Here is an 8,937-nt window from a genome sequence, read left to right as displayed (position 1 = left end):
AGAGAGAGAGAGAGAGAGAGAGAGAGAGAGAGAGAGAGAGAGATTTAAGGTGATATGAATTTGAAATCTGAAATATTGAATCGACATAACACAAGACAGATATTTGTAGATGTGCATTGTATTTCCGATGTTTCTAGTCCACGGCGCGTACGCACGCATGGCGAATATCATTAGTCGACGTTAAGCGAATATACGCATATGTATCCGAGTAAATTGTACCACCGGGTATCAATTTTGGCGATGTATGCAAACGACGTGCGCGGTTAAACGCTAGCGAGAGGAAACACGCACGCGATGATTCCCAGGCGCGATGGATTTCCGCGTGACGCGGTTTTGCGCGCCTTTCGAACGGAAGAAAATTGCACGATACGTCTCTCCCCCGCGGCGAGGAAAGCGCGCGTATAGAATTTTTACATTGGTCACTTTATCAAACAGGATTGTTGCAGATGAAAAAAAAACCGGTAATTGTCTCGCGCTTCAAAAGTGAGAGAAACATAATTGTCTGAAATTTTCAAAGCTTTTCATGTTTGCGCTCGAAAAATACGTATTTTCGTGGAAATCGCAAGCCGATGTAACGGAAAAATAGAAATACATCGTGCGGAATGCGTCGAACTGCCTTTAAGTTAATCGCAAAACGTACAACCGCTATCCGGTTTGAGAGACAAGAAAAGTCGAAAAATGTTAATTCACTTTCACGACAGTAACACGTTTTGGCGTAGCAATTTATCCCGTGTCCTGGAAAATGCAGGGGCATAAACTTTGTAATTTAGTTACGTTTTCTCGTTCACGCGCAACGCTCGCGTGGTGCATGCAAATGTTATTACTCGCGTCGATCCAACGTCGAGTATCAATTCTGAAGGTACAAATGAGAGTGATAGAGAGAGAGAGAGAGAGAGAGAAGTGCAACATAATTTTTCGAAGAGACCACCCTCCCGAAATAATGAGATCAATTTTACATCGCATTACGGTACGATTAAACATTACTTTTTCCCTCAAAACAATGCTGATTATTTTGCGTCTGGGTTATCCGATACCGGCTAATTTCGAAGCTTGCGGTTGTATTTTCATCTACATTCCATAAATTCGAATTCTGCGGTTATATTTTAGTCGGCTGGACTTTGATATTATCGAATGAATTTGAAAATATATCTCTTGCAGATATTTATGTATATATATATATATATTTATGTATTTATGTATATATATTTATACGCATATATAGTATACAATATACGAAAGCAATCTGACGAAAGTACATATACTTGCGTACTCACGAAGTATTCTAGACAGCACAGATCTATTTGTCAATGCTACATTTGTATGCGTAGTATGTACCAACGATAGCTTCCGGAATATACGCTCCTTGGTCTGTGACCGCGCGTCATAAATCTCAGCTGAGGCTGTTAAAGCGAACGAATTAGGAGGGGCAGTTATTAAACGAAGCGGTGGCGCGAATCGCATCGGGTATATCGCGTCTCTCCACCGATAGAGATACACTTTATCATCGACGATTGGAATAAAAATGAAAATAAAAGCGCCGGTTATGGGACACGATAGTACAGACGCGCACGCGATACGTACGGTGTTGTTCGGAAATCGATTAACCCATATACGCCAGGAAAATATGCCTCACTCATAGATGCCGAATGTTCGTGTGAATCATGCTCTCGTGTCGCAGATCACTTTGTAACGTTGTTACACAAGGGATTGTGCGCTCGCTGGTGCAGCGTAGTAATCGTTGCAGGAAGAGAAGGCGAGAGAGGGAGAGAGAGAGAGAGAGAGAGAGAGAGAGAGAGAGAGAGAGAGAGAGAGAGAATGTGATTGATATTGCGTTGGATGTGTAATGTGCAATAAAGCGGTAAAGAGATCGGATACCCCGCGGCTCTCGATAATAGTTTAAGCTCGCGCCTTTGTCAATTTTGCATTAAGTTGGGTTAATCCGTTCGTTACGCCGCTGTTTCGAGGGGGATCAAAGGGGAACGGGCTTGTAACGAAAATCAAAGCTGCGCGACGTGATGCAAAATTCAATCGGATTATAGGATGGACACATTACCTACAGCGCGCGGAATGCGTAAGATGAAGTTACGCTCATTCATGCGCGCGCGTGCGTAATGCAATTTGCGTTACTCGAGGAAATTCACGTTCTCTCCTCTCTCACGCGTTCTTTTATCTTGATTTGTTACGCTGGATGTCGTGCTTATCTCTCGATGCTACAAAATTCGTTGACTAGTTGGAGTGAGTAGAAGTGATCCTCATATAAGGTATATAAATTTTTTCTTTCTCGAATATATCAACTTGCGTCTATTTAAGACTCCTATACTTGCTCGAGTGTATATATCTTACTTTTGTTCTCTGTTCTTACTATTTTGAGAACACACATTTGGTCATTATAGTTTTTCGGGGTTTTTATAATATTATATATTATTTTTTATATAATGTATTTGATAAGCGCCTGAGAGGGAACTGTGCGTGTTAAATAAATAACGATTCAGTCAATTTAATCTCTCTCTCTCTCTCTCTCTCTCTCTCTCTCTCTCTTTCTCCATACAGCAATTCTCCACCGTGGAAAAAATACATGTAAAGATAAATTTGTAAAATTTTCTCCATCACATGCTCGATGCGAAATCGAAAGACGCATAAGTCACTCATTCGATTAAAAGTAATTGTTCCTGTAGACTAGTGCCAAGTTCAGTATAATCACGTATAAGTATGTGAAATAAACAAGACGTGAGCGTAGCATCATGCGCGATTACGCTTCTTCTAACAATCTCGTTTCAAACGACTTCTCGCAGCTGCCAGGACGCCGCGCCAGCATTGCTCTCGTCACGTTGGCGTATTTACTGTAATCAGACCTTAATTGGAAACCGGCTGCTCCGTGCCTTCGAAGACAAGACGCTTCCTTCCGGTAGAACTCACATCAAGATTACTCAGTATGCGCGAAACTCGCAAATACACGCGAGACGTTTGAGAGGAGCCAATCAATCGGTCTCTCCTACCACGTGGAAGTTTCATTCGCTCGCTTGCCAAAATCCCGAATATCGTGTCACGATTAGCGTACAACTCAAGCGTGTTAAGGAAATCCAATGAACTCGACAATAGGCAAAAGGAATAAATGTAATGGAATGCAGAGATGGAATCGATTGGTACTAAAACAGTATTTTATTCACGAATGCAGAAGAGATGTAAGAAGATGTTAAATACAATAGCTTTATTTCATCATATAATTGGACGTTTTCTTCTTACAATTAGTGAAAAGTACACTGAGGAAAATAATCTCATTGGATTAAATAGTAATTCTGGAAAATGGACGATGCTTAAATTTGCTAGGATTCTAGTTGAAATAACTAAAATTCTGATGGATATAAAAATTTCGATAAAAATTGTATTAAAAAACCAGAATTCTGGTTAGCTCAACTAGAATTCTAATAAATTTTCAAAGAATTCTGATTCGTCCATTTTCAATTAAAAATTTTTTTCAGTGCACTTTCATGCAGTGAATTCTCTTGCTAATTATATGTATAGGTAAAGAAGCGAGTTGTATTAACGCATAAAAATATAATATAATGACATTTATCTCTGACCTATCGATATTTGTCATTGACTACATGTTACGACTTTATAAGGACTGACTTCGATTAATAATTATGATGCGATCATAAAAGGACCACTAAAATGTCGCGATAGATTGCGTCAAAACGACGACTCTCATATTGGGAAAAATGTAATCGTGTCGCTGCCTATGTCACGTATGGCAGTTGTCGCAGTTGCATCGTTACCGCCAATCCTCTCTTGTCATCATTATGATGCTCATATCGCTCGTTAATAGCGTGATCAATGATGCCGTTGACATTATACCTCCGTGTTACTTCTCGATTTGTGTTTCTACTGTCAGGCAGGCATAGAGTCAATTATACAAATGCACAATTAGACGTATAATAATCCATTTCTTTCTAACGCGATACGAACAATAAAATAGAGAAAACATTTAGAATATGTTGAGCTATTCAATATTTTAATAAAAGTTTGTTTAAAACTTAGCTTGTGCGAGCTAAACGCTTTCCTCTATCCACCGTTTTATCGAGCAAGATCAAGAGAAAAAAGAACAGACACTAAAATTCTACTTACCATGGAAAGAATGATTTTGATGAAGTATCTGAAGATTTAGGACGCTTAAACTTATTGCTGAAAACTTAAAAACTTTTTGCAGTATTGTCATCGATGTTTAAACATTCTAAATAATTACTTTGATATAAAGTTCAGTAAAATTATTTTCAAATTTGTATTTAGCTAAATTTTTAGATACTTCAGTCTCAAACCGTTCTTCCAATGTATAGCGGCTACATTGTTTTGTTGTTGTCTATTTGACGTTGTTCGTTCAACGAGCTGTATTAGAAAGATGGAAACGTGCAGCTCGCAAGTTAAGTTTTGAACAGGCTAATTTTAATATATCGGCGATATTGAAAATATATTGCATCTATGATAACATTATAATTCCAAATTCATTGATGTACATTAGTTTGAAGTTTCTAAGCTCAAAACAACTTTTAACTAGCAATTTAGCTACGGGCTGTAACGAGTCGAAGGGCAATATTGTCTGCCCTCAGGAATAAGTGCGCGGCACGTGAATCGCCTTTGTTATTTTGTCAAGCTGTACTGACGTAATATCCGAGAAGGAGAAAAATTCTATAAAACGTAAAATCTCTTCCTGCGATAGATATCGCCGAATTGAAAATATCTACTTATTTTTCTTTCGTTCCCTGAACGCTTCGCGCGGAATCGCATGAAGACGCAACGTAGACGGCAATGTAGATGGTATATTGTCACGAACACCAACGCGAATATGATATTTAAAATCGCGGGACATGACGTGGTCGTCGCCGTTTATTCAGTCCGTTCCTTTTAACGGGCGACGTTCGACACCGTCGCCGCTTGACAGACGCCGACCATTACTTTTGACACGTTTCTATACGTACGCCACCCCGCCGTAACCTTTCGAGGTTTCCACCACATCATTTATGAATGATGCCTCCCCCCCTTTCACGAATCGCGCGAGAAAAGTTTTCGCTTCCACCCCCGCAAAATCGTCGTAGTAAAGTACATTTCAAATCGTATCGCCGTACCACCGATATTTTCGGCATTTATTCGATGGACACTATCGAACGCACCAACAAGCTCGATAAAGGTTTGTCCACTCTTGATATTGATAAATTGCGGTTGCGACCATTTGTCAACTCTTATGGTTATACCTAGCATTACAGGCGCTCAATCTATTGAGCAATATTTTGTATAAAGAATCCCGCTGAATAGTTTTTTCCGACACTGCTGTGTAAAAAATGGTTCCGCATGGCGCACATCCCTCGTGCGGAATTACCGGCAGCAGTTCCGCGTTATTGTTTAAGTATTTATAAAACGCATAAATATAATATATCCATAAATAGCGCGACTACGGGCCTATTATATATTTGGAGCTATTATTTTGAATCTATAAACTCAAACAAGTCCAGTTCGCTCTATTGTCGAGAATCGATAAACGTGAAACAGTGCATCTCAATGGAAGATGCAAGAATAAATCTTCAATGAATAATGTTCATTCATGCGAAAAGCGAACTATTGAAAGGAATTTAATAACACCATCATTGAAACGCGAGCAAGGAAAAGACGTAACCTCGCAAATGAGGAAATGAAGATAATAAACGTGCGAAAACTATTTTCTAATGCGAGCGTTCTCGTCGGATTCGAAGTGGAAATTTTACGAGCCCTTAAAATAAGCGACGCTCACTTCGACCTTCTACTTCTTTCACTTTGCGTCTTCACGAAATAATGATATCTCCGTAGCGGTATATTCGGGATAATCCTGCAGCAGCTATGTATATCGCCTTCTGTACTGCACGTGAAACCTTATTAGCGCTAATTGGTAATCGCGTTGCGAGAATAATCATTTTTATCGCGTGTACATGAACAGAGAAAACACAATTAGAGAGGAATTTAATCATCCACGCGTCATACCTATCCGTTTTTAAAGCGGCAGGTTCGGAGAAATCTCTTCGTAATTCATTTCGCGAAGCGCCTGGCGCGCAATCGATGAATACCCTTATTCCTGCGTGAATACTCGATACGATTCGAGTTTTTCAATAATGAAGAAGCATCTTTTATATATTATTTTCAACTGCTTATACCGATGTTTTCATTTAGCATTCTTCCATTAGCTCTTTCACGACGTTTTCATCCTCTGCAAGCGCTGTTTGCTGTGACACGTTTCTCGACACGAAGTTTTCTATTGTTAATTTATTTTCCAACGCGATTTTACTTTGTCTAGACAGTCTTGATAAACCTTAATCCAATTACTTATCTTACCCGATTTCACTACTTATTTATGATTCTTTTTTATTTAAATTCTTTTTGAACTTGTAGTTCTCTACAAACATTTTATGGATGATACTTAAACAAATCTTGGAATCATATGTACATTAGATTTTCTCAAATATATTTTCTGTATCCTAGATTTAGACATTTCATTAATTATTATTTTTACAATTTTCTACATCTTTTATTGAAGTGAAGGTCCCATTCGATCAGAGTAGTCAATGGCCTAATTTACATCGTGCATTTGACACGGGTACCATAACTAGTAACTTTTTATTGAATTATCTTACTTTTATTGAATTATCTCTTCGGTAATACGCGTGTAAACATATACACGGGGGATAAACCGCTGAGAAGATTGCGGTACAGACATGGAGCATTACTAAGCATTACTTAAGAGAATAGTATAATAAGTGGTATGAGATTATGCGTCTCTAAGGCATTAATGAGTATTACCGGGTCATTGATAAGCATTATTAGAGTATTAATGAGCGTTATTAGGGCATTCATGAACATAAAAATTGGGCATTATTGGACATTAGTAGGCACTGGTGTACACAATTTTGGTCAGTGTTTTATTTTTTCCCTCACCCAGAGAAAGGATGATGATTTTCGATTCAAAGAAATGTTTTTTTTGCTAAAGAAAAAATGTCTTTGGTTTAAACTTTTGTTTTAAATCAAATAAAAAAAAATTTATTTGATTTTAAAAAGTGATGTTTAAATCGAAGAAATAACGTTCAAATCAAAATTGTTTTCTTAACCGCATAGCAAAGAAACACATTTTCTTGAATCGAAAAAACCTTTCTCTGCGTGCTCGCATATACATGACATGTATATATTTAATTAATCATTTCGATGTATATTGTACTAATTTAGTATATCATTCTTTAAATACACTACTCGAATTAAGGTAATTTAATAGAAAGTTACTAATTAATACGTGTACTCGGTATAAAAAGAATCATCCTGTTTCTCGTTAGCTGCTTCCAACACACAAACCTTCCGCTTAGTCTATAAACTTGCCTGTATCGTCACTGAATAAACTCCGGTCACAAGATAATAGTATTCTACCCCTTTCAATAATTACGGTGCGTCTCGTTTGTAACAGCACGTCGTAATAACCCGTTTTCCTGGGAACCCGACAGACTCTCTAGCGCGGGTTGCGCGACGATAATCCACGCTGAAAAGCCGACACTGCTGCGGCACTCGAGTTAATAGAAAACCGCACAACTCTCTGCGGTTGTCGCCACGTATGTACGTACGTACGAAAACGAGCGAGTTCCGATACGAGGCCCACCGATGTCACGCGTGCCAGAGGAGAAAGCAAACACGGATGTTCATCATCGAGCGGGGAAATAATAAGCGCGAGCAATTTCTTTCTCGTTCAGATATGCGCGACAATTAAACGCCAACGTCGTTTCGAGTCCCTCGTGAGGCGGCATTTCATCGTTTCGCGAAATGAGAATAATAACTCGGGACCGTAATAAAAAGCGATGAATGAATTTCGTATGTCGCATATAGCGGACGAATAATTCGCGTGGCAGTGCGACGCGGTTATTACGTTTATATGACAGTCACGGGAAATGTAACATTTCGTGTGGACGGCTGGATAAAAATATTGTAGGCTGAGACAAATTAATGGAATTAACGTCTAATTAAGCGATTGAAATCATAATGATTTAACAGCTGAAAGATTCGCAAATTTTATAAAGGCGAACTTCATTAACTACGCAGCACAAATTACATGATGCGAATCGTAAACGAGACAGTGTTTTCATAGCATACAGACGCATCTAATTGGCAAAAGAACATGTAATTAATAGCAACGAGTTCGTTTCTGGAGAGTTACGCGCTGCTTTAAATTCAAGCAATTGCGAATCCGCGCGCAGAATTTTCGAGCTTGAAGTTGAAACGGGGCTAACAATGGCTTTCATTAAAGCGCCCAAGTTGCGACTTCGTTGTTGGATGGAACTCTCGTACCACCGTTGGCCGTTAATAAAATAACGTCGGATCACTATTCATTCGCCACGGGGATGAAGTAAAAAAATTAACCGCTGATCCAAATTCATTCACGTATATCATGCGCGGGGCTAGAGTTTACAAAGTTCGAGCGAGAACAAGGAAATACGGCCGACCGTGGGCTTACGCAACTTTTGCACCTATACAAACTTTATTAGCTCGAAAATCGATACAGCAAGAAAGGCAAGTTTGCGAGTGCCATCCGGTGGTGTGATCCCAGGACGACAATCTGTCTCGCAGGAAGACGCCAGTGATTCACGAATACGTCGTCGATGGCGCCGGTCGCTATTCTATCCCACGTAGATCTCGTTCTCCATAGGTGAATCCATTCCCGAAACTTGAAATAAATATGATGCCATCGATCTCTATTTCAGTATAGCTCCATATATTTACGCAACGTCTTGCACGTAATTGTTTGAAACACGGTGTGCAAAGAGAGCAAAGAGTAACAGTGTAACATCGAGAAATAGAATAATATAAACAGATTTTGCGTGTAACTATATATTATATGTAATAATTTCATTTTATAAATTTATATATATGTATATATATATA

At 38.9% G+C, this 8,937-nt stretch overlaps 1 protein-coding gene across 9 annotated transcripts in view; it reads right to left on the bottom strand.

Moving 5' to 3' along the window:
- Nucleotides 1–8,937, bottom strand: part of LOC108756801 (protein turtle-like) — a 264,529-nt gene that overhangs the window by 145,016 nt on the left and 110,576 nt on the right. The window lies entirely within an intron of this gene.

This window comes from Trachymyrmex septentrionalis, unplaced genomic scaffold (assembly GCF_001594115.1).
Source record: "Trachymyrmex septentrionalis isolate Tsep2-gDNA-1 unplaced genomic scaffold, Tsep1.0 scaffold13, whole genome shotgun sequence".
NCBI classification, from domain to species: Eukaryota; Metazoa; Arthropoda; class Insecta; order Hymenoptera; family Formicidae; genus Trachymyrmex; species Trachymyrmex septentrionalis.
The sequence above is the reverse complement of the archived record's forward strand: the minus strand, read 5'-3'. Positions and strand labels throughout refer to the sequence as shown.